The sequence below is a fragment of the Sorex araneus genome, chromosome 1 (assembly GCF_027595985.1).
Source record: "Sorex araneus isolate mSorAra2 chromosome 1, mSorAra2.pri, whole genome shotgun sequence".
In the NCBI taxonomy this organism is placed as follows: Eukaryota; Metazoa; Chordata; class Mammalia; order Eulipotyphla; family Soricidae; genus Sorex; species Sorex araneus.
The window spans coordinates 160,361,495-160,378,301 of record NC_073302.1 but is presented as its reverse complement, the minus strand read 5'-3'; the positions used below and the strand labels follow the sequence as shown (position 1 = coordinate 160,378,301).

Sequence of the window (16,807 nt, the reverse complement as noted above, 5' to 3'; positions counted from 1 at the left end):
ACACACACACACACACACACACGGTTTAAGGTAGTTTTTTTTCAAACTTAAAAGGGATTTATTCGTGATTTCCTATATATATTTAGCTTGTAAATACAAGACTGTAAATGTATTAAGAGACCATTTCTGTTAAAGTTTTCATTGTGTTTCACTTCAAGTACTGCACAAGTTAAAATCTGATAAAGGATTTACATTCGGTTATCTGAAACTTCCCATCTCAGACTTGTGTTTAATGTGGTGGGTGACTTCATCATCTTCATAGACACCACCAGCAGGAAAGTCTCTCCTTTATGGCTTCTGGGACTCTCATTAGTTAGTGTGCATATAGTTTTTGTTTTCTATGTCATTGTCATTATCATTGCTATCTTCGTCACTTTCTAACGGGATGCCTGTGGCAGCTGAAGCACATTTAGTTTCTCGGTCAAGAGGGAAAAAGCCAGTTCCACTGAAAGTGTCTTGCCTCTGGTAAAAGAGCACGTATGGAGCTTTGGACACAATCTGAGCTTCAGATGCTGTCGAGACACTACTGTCATCAAAGTAGTACCATTTCCCATCATCTTTATTTTTTGCAAAAGCAGTATAATGTCCTCCTCCCATCCCTCCATAGTGGTTGGAAACAGCGATTAGATTATAGCGGCAAGGACCTGTGTTTGGATTAATTAGAATTCTGACATATCCAAGTCACTTATAGGAAAATCAACTAAGGTATCCAATTTATCTCTCATGTATCGACTCTAAGAAAATCGTTTGAGATGTACCACAAGTACTGGAGGCAGTGACCATAAATCTAATTTCTTTGTGGTTTGTTGATGTTCTTTACAATTTGGACAATACCAAGGATCCTCAGCACCTAGCTTTCCCTTTGTTGTAAAAAGCTCAATGCAATCTTTCAATTTCACAAAGGTTTTTTTGGGAGGTTTATATTCCACACTTTCATGTTTCTCAAAGTCTTCAGCAGCATTTTCATCAAAGTATCGTTTTTTTTCAAATTAGGATCCCAATCCAAAGCAAGAAAAGATCTTTCATCTAGCCTAAGCTGCCTGTCATCAAATCTTATATGCTGGGTGTCATCTTTGATGTAGTTGATATTGGTATTGCCTAAATTGTTGAACTGGAATGTAAATAATCTCTTTTTGTGTCCTGTGAGTTGACCTTTGCAAGTTTCCTCAGTACGTAATCCATTTTCAGAATCATTATCTCCTCCAACTGAATCTTCAGACTGACTGTTTTCATTCTCAGAGGGAAGTTCTTGATCTTGGCTGGACTCATCATGCGGCTCATATGTTTCCATTTCACTTCTTCATGGATGCCATTGGGGCCATTCCCATTAATATTTTGGTCATTACAGCAATGTAGGGATCCTTCAGTTTCTTCAGTTTCAGTGGATATTTTGACATACCGGCACATTCTCAAAAGTAGAAGAGTTTATCTTCAGTATTGTTTCGTGGTACTGCTATAAGAAAAGGCTGACCAAAAAGTGAAGAACCAGTATGGTGTGTGTAACTTGAATGTCTAAATTTTTCTCTTAGGCAAACAGGAATAATCACATGCTCTGTATCTTCTGTCCTATTGATGTTAATCTCAAACACATAAATATCATCTTGCTCCATAATACTACTAAGGTTTTCATCCATGGCAAATATTCTGTGAAATCTATGATTGTATATATCAGTGACTATCATCTTATCTGCAGGTACGCCTGAAAAAGTAGAGAGTGCTGTACAAAGATCTTGTATATTTCCAGTTTTGGGGACAATCACTTTGTACTGCATAGGTTTGGTAAGTGGATCCATTCTAACTAAGTAAACTTCTAAGGTACGCTCTTTTTTCATGGGCAATGGAAGTGTCAAGTAACAAAAAGGATCAAATGTGACTGAAATCTTTGCACATTCAGGACATACTATAGTTGACTTGAAAAGGCCATGAAATATGTCGACTATGATAGAATCATTTCTTTTTTAATTATTTTCCCAGGCTTCTTCAGCAACCACCTTATCTGGCCTCCCATCAGCATCTTTTAGTTGTATATATGGTTTTTTACCTAATTCTATTCAAATCCTCATGTAGACCATCCAACAGGAAAGCTAGTAATTCTTGACAGTCTTGCCACTGGTATCCAGAGAACTGCGGTGCAAAACGTCCTACTTGTGTCTTAAAGGCTCTTGGTGTGACATAGCTAAATATTCCAGACCACATTTGTTTGATCAATTCAGCATAAGACTTAGCTATTTCACCTCTCATTCCTAAGGGATTGTCACAATTCAGTTCTTCTTGATACTTATCATTGAGGAAATATTCAGGAAGTGGAGGTGTTTTGCTCAAACACTGAATAGCTGAGTTCATGAAGCAGGTGTTTCCCAAGTTACTCAGGCCACAGAGGCCTGGCTGCTCATTATTTCTTCCAGGTTCTGAATAATCATAGTTCTTATAAGCAGTATATGATGGAAGACAATAATTTGAGTTTTTCACATTTCTGTTGTTGATGTTGTTATAATTATTTGATAGAGATGAAGGAGATATCTTTGGTAAAGTTGAAAAATTGGATGCACCTGCGGACTTAGGAGCAGAAGGACCCCTTGGCCATGTTCCATCTTCATTTTTCTGTTCTATCACTAACACCTGCCCTTGGTATAAACCAGCATCCTGAATAGTGCTGTCCGGTTTATTCAGTGGCTCAAATGTATTACTCATGTATTTGTTCCACAATCTTGTGTCCTTCTCATCTGAAATATTGAAGATTTTTCTGATTTCCTTTTCAATTGTACCTATTGTGTTAGCTTTGCTAAGTATTTTGTTACAACATTATTCATGTTGCCATTTTCATATACTTCTACTTTGTAGTGCTTTACAAACATACCCTGTTCAACCACCTTCCGTGCTATTGGTTCTTGACCTTACATCAATGTGTACCATCTGACAAGTTTATTCCAGCCCTCAGTTGGCAATAATATGTAATCCAATTAATCAATAAGATGCTCTTTGAGTGACTGGGCATCACCATCTTTGAAAAGTCCAGAGTTATCAATAGGTCCAGGATATACATTTTGATCTCCCATCTGGTATTTGTCCCAACTGTCAAAGCCAACATATTTTTTCCACTGTTTGAACCAGCGACTATCAACTAGGTACCAGGTGTCCCCCTTCCGGAGCGAGATTTTGAGCCGCATCACGATGTCAGAACGCTGGATGTCCAGATCCACCGCTCCACCTTCCGCCATCTTCCCTCACTAGCGGCGGCTGGGGCTTGGTTTAAGGTAGTTTTAACTAGTCTTTGCTCCTTGAAATTCATAAATTCCAGCAGAGAGATTTTGTGTTAGCATTCCCAGACCATAGAAAACTGCACCTTTGAGCATGCCAGACTCACATGGTCACACTGCTCAGGATGAACCTCATCCAGAAATTGATCTGTTGAAAAACTCAGGTATATGGGTTTTTGTGACTGAAATCTACAGGCTCTCACGGAGTCAGCATGGATTACCCTCCCCCCATTCCCATTTTCCTGTTACTCCGGAACCCTGACAGGCATGTCCATAAGCTAACTCTGGTGCCAAATAAGCCCATTATCAGGCCAAAATCCAGAGACGCATTAATAAATCTCAAAAGAGATGAACAAGTTGCAGAGATGCTTCCAGACCTCACTCCAGGCTCTGTTGTCTAGAGCACCCAAAGTCACCATCCAGTTAAAAATTTAACTTCAGGGGCTGGAGCAATAGCACAGCGGGTAGGGCATTTGCCTTGCACGCGGCCGACCCAGGTTCCATTCCCAGCATCCCATATGGTCCCCTGAGTACCTCCAGGAGTAATTCCTGGGTGCATGAACCAGGAATAACCCCTGTGCATTGCCGGGTGTCACCGAAATAAGAAAAAAAAAATTAACTCCAGCTGTCCCACCTCATTCAAAATTTTTTAATTCCTGGAGCACACCACATTGGATGGGAAGAAAAGTAGAAGGCAACTAATTTTGATTAAGAAAATATAAATACAAAAGGCTTAACCTATAACAACATGTTAGTACTCTCTTCTTTAAGGGCTTAATGGCTTCATGGTGAGATAAAAAAAATATTCCCACACTTTCTTCTAAATAAATATTTTTTGGTAATTTTAGTGAATTATTTATAACAAGCAACATAAAATAAATTATTTGGGGCCTGCTATAGGGGCAGGGTTGCGCAATGGTTGGGAAAATTAGAAATAATGTTTTTGGAAAAGTGCACTGGTGATGGGATTGATGTTGGGTTATTGAATGTAATAAATCATCATGACCAAATTTATAAGATTTAATAAATTTATTTTTTTAAAGGAAAAGAAAATGGTTGAGAAGACAGAACTCAGTCATACAAGCAGAACACAAGCTTTGGAGAGGGGGACTGAAAAACAGATAACATCCCTTTGAACCATTCTAGCTCAAAGTATCAGGTTTATAATTACAACTAGCTGTTGAAACTGTGGTTTTACCCCGTTTTCTGATAAAACAAAATGGAACAGTTGATTAAAACTTCCATGCTTTACACCTCTAAAGCAGAAAGAAATGAGATTCTTTGAGACAAATTGCTCTTGGGGAAAATATCTGAAGATTAGAATAGGGAGCAGAAAGAAAGAGGTCAATGACTTAGAAAGGAGAGGAAAAATTAGGCTCATTTTCACCATTCATATTTGAGGAAAATTTAAAACTATTACATCTTTTTAAGAGAAGTCAAACAGCATAAATATAAGCAAACAAAAACTACGTGAAAAGCTTAGGCTAATAAACTACTACTTAGTGGAAACATAGCTGTGAACAGAAATAAAAATATGCTGTATCTACAGGATATAGGTACTACTACAAGAAATATAATGCTTTGAGTCTAGTCACTAGAATTCAAGAAGCCCCAGGGTTTCTTCTTGGCCCCTTCAAGTTTGGTAGAACACATAATTTCTCCTGAAGAGTTGCGAGCATTCACTATCCAACAATGCTATCCAACAATATCAACATTGACAGGAAGTTTTTATTTATCTAGCTTTCCCACTGTGCCAAATACTGAGCAGAGGGTTTTTGTACACTCTGGGTTGAATTAATCCCTACAGCCATTCTATTGTTACTTACCTGTCTGTAGGAGAAAAAAAAAATGGAATTGGAGATAAGTATCTCTCAGGGTCAAACAACCAACCAATGTGCCTAGTGAGAAATGTGGGGGTGAAAGATTTTCTTCTAGTATTCATTGATCTGGAAGGCAATTGTAGACCTTAATTAACCAGTTATCTAGCTAGCCTGAGGCACCAAGAAGTCTAGAGTAAAAAAACTATTTGGTCTATTTTTAATACCATGGCCAACAAAGAAAATAGTACAGCAACCACATGGAAAAAAAACAAATTGCAGGAGAGAGGGTTGGGAGGGTCACACCTGGCTGCACTCAGGGCTTATTCTGACTCTGCATTTAAGGATTGCTCCTGGTGGGCTGGTGGGACCAATTCATGCTGGGCAGTTGAACTTGGGTCAGCTTTGTGCAACGTAAGTACCTGACCTACTGTACTCTCTCTCTCTGACCCCCAAAATAAATGTTTCAATAATTTGGATTCTCTGAGCAATACTTCTCAAGTTCCCTTTTCCTCCTCAGCTATTTCTTTACCAGCCTGAAGTTATTTTGGTCCCTTCACACAGGAAGCATTCCAAGATGCCTTTGCTCAGCCCTAGCCCTCTTCTCTCTGGCCCCTTTTCTTTCCTGGGACCCAGATTTGTTTTAATTGAATCACCTTGAGTTACACAGCTGCAAAGTTGTCTGTGATTGGATTTCAATCATAGGAGGTTCCAAAACCTGTCCCTTAACCAGTGTGCATTTCCCACCACCAATATACCCAGTTTCCCTCCCCCTCACCACCACTTGTGGAAGCTACCAACCATGGACCACTCCTCCTGGACCTTCTTAATACTGTGCTTGGATATTAGTCTAATACTATGCTCTGAGACTGTTCGAGAAAATCAACGATCAACAGGATGATGAAGATGATGATGATGATGATGGTGATGATGATGGTGATGATGATGACCCCACAAATTAGTGCAGTCAATTCCTCCCTCTGACTCATATCACTCAGCATGATGCTCTCCATGTCCATCCATGTGTAAACAATTTCATGACTTCATTTTTGCTGATGGCAGCACAGTATTCCATTGTGTAGATGTACCATACTTTATTTAACCAGTCATCTGTTCTTAGGCATTCGGGTTGTTTCCAGATTCTGGCTATTGTGAACAGATGGCACTTCTGCTGTGTTTTTTGCAGTCCCTGGGGTACAGAAGTGTTACTGCTAGGTCATATGGAAATTAAATTTCTAGATTTTGAGGAATGCCCATTTTGTTTTCAAAAAGACTGCACCAGTCGGCATTCCCACCAATAATGATTGAGAGTCCTTTTCTCCCCACATCCACACCAGCACTGGTCATTTTGTTCTTTTTGATGTGTGATGTAACCCAAATTTTTACCACTCTTCCGGTTCTGATTCACAAAAGGCAACTTTGCAGAACTTCTGTGAGAATAAATTAAACACCGGTTTAAATGGAAATCTCTCCAGGCACCAGGAAAAATCTGTAAACTGAACATCGGCTAAAGTTCAAGTCCATCTCCTCCTTTGTCCCAGGTACATTTGGGATGAACTATCTGCTTAATAAGCAGTCATGCTAAGGTCAGGAGAAGAACTCTTCTTGAATGGAAAAAAGCCTGGGGAAAGCCAGGCCACTCTTTACTTGACAGGGAGAAGGAAAAGACTGAGAGCTCCCATATGTTAACTATGCCATTTGTTTGTATATATTTTTCCCTTCAACTAGCCCTATATGTCTGTGGACTTGGGATTTATTTTGTGGTAATAGAAAACCACTGATGAGATTTGATGAAGAATGTGAGTTGAATACTTCTATATATATAGGAAGATAACTTTGCTTTCTGCCCTCTTCTCTCCCTTGGTAGAAATTTCTCCAAAGATTAATGTATAGTCAGAGACATTATTTAGAAAGAAGGCATTGAAGTTGCTTTATTAAAAAAGGTCAATAATAGCAAGAAAAAGGAAAGTGTGACTTAGTTCTACTCTTATTACTTAAGACAAACATATATACTTGGAGTTCATAACTGAATGAAAACTTCAGGGATACTACCTCAGAAGCTAGTGCACAGCAATCAACATTTACTCATATTATCAGAATATCCAATGCAGGACTGAAAATATGAATGAATGAGGCTGGATCTCCTAAGTAGGTAAATAGATGGGGATATGGACTAGTGGTGTGTATTAACACTATAAAACTTCATTTAATACACTGGTGGTACCTGGAAATTGAGTTTTAAAATTGTATAAAATAAAAATTAATGCTCAAGGGAATCATAATGACATTAATTCTATTTTGGCTGAGTTTTAGAATTAGAAGGATTTGCTATTTTCGCAATATCCTAATGGGTATCTTTTCTCTTTTTTTTCTTTTTAAAAATATTTTTGCACAACCAGGGATGAAACCAAGGGTCCCACCAATACAAGGAAAGCACCTTTGATGACAAGAGAATATAATAACCATCATACAAATATGTCAAGGGAGGAACAAAATTCAGCCCTTAATTAGGCATAAAGAACTCAGAGTCTGGGGTAGATAGTATAAGCCATTGGTGCTTTATAAAGGTATATAATTAAATATAAGGTTAGATGACTAAACTACAATCTTTTTTAAAAATTTTGGCTTTTGGGTCATACCCATCAGTTCTCAGGGTTTACTCCTGGCTCTGTGCTCAAGGATCACACCTGTTGGATTCGAGAGACCGTTAGAGATGCTGGGGACCAAAGTCAAGATCAACCACATGCAAGGCAAATGCTCTACCCGCTGTTCTATTGCTCAGGCCCCAACTAAAGTACATTTTAAATCAAATTAGACCAAGATGGAAGGAAGTGTGTGAATATCAGGGGTAGAGAAATCCTCACAGAAAAAATACATTTTTTATATTTTGTTTTGTTGTTTTTTTTGTTTTGTTTTGTTTTTCTTTTTGGGTGACACCCGGCAATGCACAGGGGTTACTTCTGGCTCTGCACTCAGGAATTAATGCTGGCGGTGCTCAAGGGACCATATGGGATGCTGGGAATCAAACCCAGGTTGGCCATGTGCAAGGCAAACACCCTACCCTCTGTGCTATATCTCCAGCCCCTTGTTTACAATTTTGTTTAGAATTCCCAATGTATAGTAATCTACCATGTCGGCTGACCTTCAGTCAGCCTTATTTTTTTTTAAATTTATTTTATTGAATCACCAAGTGGAAAGTTACAAAGTTCTCAGGCTTATATCTCAGTTATACAATGCTCAAACACCCATCCCTTCACCAGTGCCCATATTCCAACACCAATAAAAACAAAAACAAAAACAAAAAACAGTATACATCCCACACCTTACCCCCCAACCCCGCCCCCCATGCGTGAGTGATAATTTCACTTCCTTTTCTCTTTACCTTGATTACATTCCAGATTTCAACGCACAACTCACTATTGTTGTTAGAGTTTCAAAACAGACTCACTATTTTTGTTGGAATTTATCCCCCAAGAATACAGCTCTATTAACAAGGAAATATTTGATAATAAGTTTTCCACTGATGAGGATGAAGAGATAAAATGTCGCGAGGCCACGCGGTTTACAATTTCTGTATTATAGTAATTAAGTCCGAGGAGATTTAAGTTGGAAAATGAATCATTTCCCTTCCTGGAACAGCATGTAGCAAAAGCTTAGTTCACAGTCTCCATACATGGCTGCAAGCACTTGCTGGAACCCCAAATCCTAAAGCTGTCTCTGGTTTCCGCTCGTTCCACATCCACCGGCTGTGCAGAGGCATGGGCACCCGGGCCGAAACTCGGCCGGAGCCGAGCACCGGCCCCGGCTGGGACTGCCCGTCAGCCTTATTATTGTTTCCAAATTCTCTACAGACAAAGCACCCCCTTTTTGCAGCTTCAGGGTAGACTGTCCTCCACTGCCCATCATGCTCCATACTCAAGCTATGACATGGATACCAACTTCTCTGTGAGCAAAATAAGACAAGATGCAATTTTTTTCGTGAGAAAGCTGCAGAAAAAACAATTACCAGTGAGTGATATTTAAATTGAGTTTGTAGTAATAAAATATTCTCTCAATACCTAGAATTAGAATGCTATAAAACAGTAACTATTCTGGATTTTTGAACCCATTATTCCATTGAATACCCTTACTCATCTACATTGTAACCAGTACTATTTCCTCAGCCATAATGTAAGAGATACCACTGCTCATCTTCACTACAACAAATATTTGTTCAACTCTGTCTTATTTTCTTGAGAATACCTAGGTTTGCTCTAAGACAGGGAGTGAACATTGACTCATAATCTTCTGTGTTTCACTGCACAGGATCTAAGGTGAGGGTGTCCAAGCTACTGACTCAGAAGCAGGGGTTCATATGCAGTATGTTCACTAGGAGTGCTTGAGAAGGAAACAGGCTATCAGAGAGAGGAGTCAAACACAGGATGTCAGCCCCAAGAACTTCAGAGGATGATGTTAAAATAGCCCTTCAGATCTGTCACATGTTGTATTTAAATGAACGAGTGTCTAATTACCTCTCCATCAATGGATGTAGGCCACCAGAGTATGTCTGACTTAAGCTCAAGTAAGTCTTCACCTGAAAACTAATGGCTAGTTTCTGACCTCTTCTAAAAGACTTCCTTAGAGGATAAGTTTATCAGAGCATTGGTGGTGCATTATTAGGTGAGTCATGTGTACCTCTTGGTTTCAGGGAAGCTTCAGTGTCTTGTATACCTTCTGTACTTGTTACTCAAAGATTCCAGGCACTAATAGTCTCCAGCCTTATATATAGATTGCCTCAAATTTCTCTAGTTAAAGAGAGTGTTCCTTCTACCAAGTTCTTTTCATGCTTAAAATTACCTCATGCATGATTATTATAAAGCAGTGCTCCCCTGGAGTACACACTGTCAAATTTGTTTCCAATTTCTGTCACCATTTTCTCTGATTTTACCATCTTTGAACTTCTTCAGCATTTATTCTCACTAAGAACTGCCAAGTCTCTATTTGCTTCCATACATCTTGCTGTATCCACTACTTCAGTCTCTCTTAGCTTCAGCAAATTTTGTACCTTCTTATTAGTCTCAGGAACACCATAAAAACATCTTTTTATAACAGGTCTGTTTCTAGATTTCTAAATGATTTGGATCAAACAGACTGTGATAGAAAGGGAGAAAGTTGTGTTTACTTTGCAGGGACAGTAATTTTATGTGAAGAGTCCGTTCTGTTTTATTTCACTAGAATGTATACCAGAAAAATGGGTTAAGTTAGATTCCATGAGGGATTCAACACTATTAGAAGAAGAGTCTCAAATTTAATATATATCAATAATCTGGTGTCAAAAACTGTACTTCAGAAAAATACTTTCCCTAGGGAGAACATTAATGCTGTTCATTAACCAATTTATGACTGTTTCCTTCAGCTCAAATTTTTCCACAGTGTGATTCCCGCTACTTCCTTCACTGATCTCCAACAGCTATGGCTGAGACTGGATATGAGGAGAATAAATTTGACTAGAAGGCATTTTCTGACTAGATGTAGACATTTAGGAATATATTTAGGAGTATCAAGCACAGAAGTTCTCCCATCAGGAGAGTTTAAAGACAAAAAAATTACCTTTCTCCCCCCCCCCAAAAAAAAATAAAACATCAAAATAAAGCTAGCAATTTTAAATTTTGCCAAATATCAAAATTAAAGCTTCTAGCTTCCAACATTTTAATTTTATAATATAGGGAACAACTTACTGATACAAACCAGTTACCATTTTTTTACGACCAGTTCTTTATCAGTAGCTGTAGGAAAGTGTATATGTCCTTACATTCCTGATTTTTCTGTGGGCCCACATAATTGCATTTTATCTACTAGTCCCTCCAGGAAGACAGACACCACTATCATTGTTTGCTTCTCCTTTTCTAGGGGTTTTTTCATGCAGTAAATACTGTCAAATAAATGCTTATTGAACAATCCTAAAATGCACTGTCTTAGAGCATCACTGTCATACATCAATGTATGAAATACAAATCCAAACAATATAGGCACTGATATGGGAGTAATTTCACAGCCTCTGTCAGAAATAACGGTATTTTATGTTCACCCCTATCTGCACTGCAAGTTACAAAAATGACAACTCTTTAAGTGATATCTAGCTTGGATTCCTTTTAAGAACAAAGGTGTGAATAATGTTAACTTTCCGTGGCATAGTGAGGTGGTGACTTCAGCTAAAGAAGAATTTTCAGGTTTTTTTTTATTAGTAAATCATTGTGGGGTACAATTACAAATTTACGAACTTTCGTGTTTGCATTTCAGTCAGATTGTTTACCCATCCCTTCACCAGTGCCCATTCTCCTTCACCAATGTTCCCAATATCCCTCCCACCCACTCCATCCCCCACCTCCCCACCCCATTCTGCAGCAGGGCATGCCATTTTGTTCTCTCCTTTTGGGTGTTATAGTTTGCAATAGAGGTATTGAGTAGCCATCATGTTCGGTCTATAGTCTACTTTCAGCACACATCTTTCAACCTGAATGGGTCCTCCCAACATCCTTCACTTGTTGTTCCCTTCTCTATCTGAGCTACCTTTTCCCCCAACATGTGAGGCTGGTTTCCAAGTCATGGAGCAGGTCTCCTGTTCCTTATCTCTGCGACTCTTGGGCATTTAGAACTTTCTGTTTTTAGTGTCACATGTAAGGAGCTTGGAAGCCACTTTTCTCTTCTACTAAGTGAAAAGCTACACAGACTGAAAAATCGATAAATCTTCTCGAATTCTGTTTTTGGGGTGTTTTTTTCTCTTGTTTTTTTGTTTGTGTTAGTTTTGGGGCCACACCCAGCTGTGCTCAGGGATTACTCCTGGCTCTGCAATGAGGGATCACTCTGGCAGGGTTCAGGAGACCATGCAAGGTGCCAAAGATCAAACCCACATTTGAATCACATGCAAGGCAGCACCAAACTCACTGTACTATCTCTCTAACCCCATCTTCTTGGATTTTAAAGAGGGGAAAGACTGGAAAAAAACTACTGTCCCTGAGATTGGTGAATCTTAGGAAACTGGAGAGATTGGTGAATAAGAAGAATTGTAGAAACCAATGCAGGATAAAAAAAAAACCCTAAAGTGTAATTGATAAATTGCTGGGGACTCAGTGTGAAAACTCTGAAATCTAAAAAGTCAAAGAGACTTAGTGATGGCGGTTCCCAATGTATTATAAAATCCATGTTCAGGGGCTTGATCACATTTTAAGTATTAGTTAAAAGTATTATTAGTTAGTATTAGTTAATAAGTATTATTAGTAAATATTAGTTAAAAATTCCCTCCTACTCTGTCATAGGAAAGAGAAAGAGATCATTTTTCCCTCTTCAGGAAAGAGCGATCAGTGATTCTTAAACCATCTATCCTCATGGGCAATTGAGCCTAATCTGTTGGAGCACTGTAAGAAACCACCTATCTCATGCAAAGGAAATAACAAATTCCAGTGATTTCTAGTCATATTCCCAGCAATAGGGCAGAGAGTGGAAGGAATCTGAGAAATGCTTATATAGTTCACAGTCAAGAATCTGAGATTTGCCAAAGGCCTGAACCTATTCATGGGATGATAGAAACCTAAACCACCCCTATATAAACATACTTCATTATCATATTAATAAGTTCTACATAGAAATAATATTTCCTTTTACCTGGTATATCTGATTACTAAGAAAAATTTCAAGGTATGGCAGAATAAAAAAGAAGAAGAAGTATTGTTTAAAGAGTCAGGACAAGCACCAGAATCAGATTTAGCAGAGTACTAGAATTATCAGATTAAAAAATGTATTTTTAAGCAGGTACGATTAACAAATTAAAAGTTCTAATACATAGAGTAGATAATAACACTCAGGGGTTTTTTTGTTTGTTTGTTTTTTGAGATTTTTTTAAAAAGTTTTTATTAGTGAATCACAGTGAGGAACAGTTACATACTTACAACTTTCATGCTTGTGTTTCAGTCATACAATGCTCGAATACCCATCCCTCCACCAGTGCCCATTCTCCACCACTGATGATCCCAGTATCCCTTCTGCCCCCCAACCCCCCTCCCCAATCCACCCCACCTCTGTGGCAGGGCATTCCCTTTTGTTCACTCTCTCTCCTTTTGGGTGTTGTGGTTTGCAACAGAGCTATTGAGTGGCCATCGTGTTTGATCTATAGTCTACTTTCAGCGCACATCTCCCATCCACAGCAGGTTCTTGAACCACACTTTACCTGGTGTTCCCTTCTCTATCTGAGCTGTCTTTTCCTCCAGCATGTGAGGTCAGCTTCCAAGCCGTGGAGCCAACCTCCTGGTACTTATCTCTACTATTCTTGGGTGCTAGTCTCCCAGTCTGTTACTTTATATTCCACAGATGACACTCAGGTAATTTAAACAGAAAGATGAAAATCCTAAGAAAGACCCAAATAAAAATTCTGCAGATATAAAGAACTATAGGTATAAATAAAGAGTATTTCTGATAACCTTGGTAAATAGAACACAGGCTGAGAAAAGAACCTCAAAATTAAAGATTATATCAACGAACTTTAAAAACTGAAAATCAAAAAGAATAGAAAAAATCAACAAAAATAGAATATCCAAGGATTTTGAGATAACTACAAGTGGTGTTTGGTCCTGACATCCCGTATGGTCCTCCAAGCACCACCAGGAGTGATCCCTTCATGCAGATCCAGAAGTAATCCCTGAGCACTGCTGGGTGTGATGGCGAAACCAAACTAATAATAATTTTTAAATGTCTAGTATTATAAAACCGTATTAAAGATAGCATGACTCATTAAAAATAAGATGAAAATTCTCCAAAGTACTACTATGTCAGACTATAGATTCAGGACCCAGAGAACAGCAGCCAGGATAAATGGTAAAAAAAAAAGACATTTTAATATATAATTTTCAAATGACAGAAAGTAAAAGATAAGAGAAAAGAATCTTGAAGGAAGCTACAGAAGGGGGAAAAAAGACCTCATCTATTAAGGAGTGGAACCTTCTTGAAAACTGCAAAGAGGAAGAAATGCAGTACATATTTAAAGTTCAGAGAGAAGAAACAACCTAGAATTCCATAACCTGTGAAGTTATTCTTCAAAAATGGAAGAGATATTTTCTTAGAAAATCAAAAACAGAGGAAATTGGATCATAGTAGTCTTGCCTTGAAGTGAACTTTTTAGAAAGTTTTTAGAGAGAAGCCAAATAATATACAAAATGGATCTACATTAACAAACAAAGATGATCATATCAGAAACAACTAAATAAGTAAAACTTAAACTTGTTTTTCTCAATATTTATTTTACAAATAAATTTTCTCAAAATAATTAAAACAAATACATATTTTATTGTATGTACTAAAGAAAATATAGTATGTATGTGTGCATATCTATAGTACTTCTGTGCTTGTTTATACTTGAATATAAGTCTATGTAAGTCAAGTTAAAGAAGAAATTACATCATGGATACTAAGCAAAAGGTTAACATATCTTAGACTGGAGAAATAGTATAGCCCCAGGTAAGGTACTTTCTTTGTACATGGAGGATGTGGATTTGATCCCTGGCATCCTCTGTGTTTCTGAATACCCCCAGGAATGATTCCTAAACTCAGAGCCAGGAATAACCCCTGAAAATTGCTGATACAGCCCCCAAATAAAACAACAACAAAATTACCATACCTAGAAATTGTACAATACTTGTTCTCAGATAACAATAGTATGGATGAGAAATTAATAACAGAATAACTGAAAATGAAACTTTTATTCTTAGAAAAATAAAGTTTTGTTGTTACATAAATAAATACTAATCAAATCCCACAAATTGCTTTATGGATATCAACACATTTTGAAGTTTATGTGGAGAAACAATAAGACCCAGAATAGTCAAAACCACATTAAAGAAAAAAGTTAGAGAGAAGTTGCTAGTCCACTTCAAGACTTACTAAAAAGCTATCGTAATCAAGATAATGTGCTATTATAAAGAATACACAGATGGATCAAAAAAACACGAGAGCCCAAAAATAGATATACATATATACAGTCAGCTTATTTTTTCAACAAAGGAGCAAAGAAGCAAAATAATCTTATGACCTAATGGCTGTGTAACAACTAAGCATCTGTATGGGATAAAAAAGAATCTAGCTACAGATGTTCCACTATTTACATAAATTAACATGCATCACAGACTTAAATATAAATGCAAAGTTAAAAGACTCAGTAAATAATATAGGAAAAATCTTAGATAACCTTTGTGTGTGTGTTGATGCTTTTTTCAGATAGTGCATTGAAGGCACAAACTGTGATATAATATCTAAGGAGGACTTCATTTTAATTTAAATCTTCTCTATGGAGAATAATATCAAGAGAATGACAAGATAAGAGACAGATTAGAGAAAATATCTTAAAATGACACTCCTGAAAACAAACTTTTATTCAAGACAAATGAAGAACTCATAGCACTCATTAATAAGAAAATAATGTGTTGAAAAATAGGCCAAAGACCTTATAAGAGGCCTCCTTACCAAAGACATACAGATGGAAAACAGTCATATAAAAATATATTCAACATTATATGTCCCCAAGGAAATTAAAATTAAAACAACCATGAGTCTGTTAGGACAGCAAAGATATAGAATGGAAAAAATAAAACTTGGATAACGCTAAGTGCTGGTGTAAATATGGTGCAATAGGAATGCCTGTTCAATTATAGTGGAAATGACAAATGACAGCCACAATAGAAGCCAAATTGTTTTGGTTTCTTTAAAACTCAATATATGCTAAACAATGACCCCACAATCAAGCTCTTTGATACTTACCCAAAGGAGTTGAAAGCTTATATACACAAAAATCTCTGCACAGATATTTCTATGTTTTATTCGTAATTCTCCCAAATTAGAGGCAACTAAAATGTCCTTTAATAGGTGAGTGGATAAATACACTATGATACAGCTAAGCAGTGGGGTAATGATAGCTACGAAGAAATTAACTATCAGTCATGAAAAGTTCTGAAAGAAGCTTAAGTATATTACTAAGTCAGTCATATTGAAAGAAGTAAATGTGAAAAAGCTACATGCTCTAGGAATCCAACCATATGATGTTTAGAAGAAATAAAAATGATGGACACAGAAATAGCAAGTGTTTGGCAGAAATAGTGGATGGGGAGAAAAGTGAATAAAAAAAGCACAAAGGATTTTCAGGGCAATGGAAATGATGGTTTTAGTCCTTTCAGACAGCTATAACAAAATGCTAGAAATTGTATCACTTATAAACAATAGTTTATTTCTCAGAGATTTCGCTGCCAAAAGTACAAAACCAGCATGGGGATATGAGGTCCCACTCCGATTGGCTACTTTTTCATCTATTCCACAAGACTGAAGGAGCCAGGAGGAATATCCATAGGACCTCTTTTATAAAAACACTAATTCAAACATGAAGGCTTCAAATTTACGCGCGAATCATATCCCAAACGTTCCACTTACTAAAATTACCATCTTCGGGGTCAGGATTTCAACATATGAAACGGCATGAATGGGGGGACGTAGAAGCATCTTTCTGGTGAGTGATTATACATAATGGGGGAGGATTTGTATGGGGACAGCAGAGCACAGAGAAAAAAGTTGTACTTTCTCAAAGTTCAAAAAAAAAAAAAGGACTATCGAACATCATTTCCTCACTGGGAAAACAGCAGGGTGCAGGGCAGAACACTTCTCCATTTGTGACATCTAGTGGCTCTCCATCTGAACAACAGCCATTTTGTCAGAGAAGAA

The 16,807-nt window shown here is 37.6% G+C and overlaps 1 pseudogene; it reads right to left on the bottom strand.

Annotated features, from left to right (window-relative positions):
- Positions 1-309: 309 nt before the first annotated feature.
- LOC129399442 (ubiquitin carboxyl-terminal hydrolase 15-like) lies at positions 310-3,218 on the bottom strand (annotated as a pseudogene).
- Positions 3,219-16,807: the final 13,589 nt, after the last annotated feature.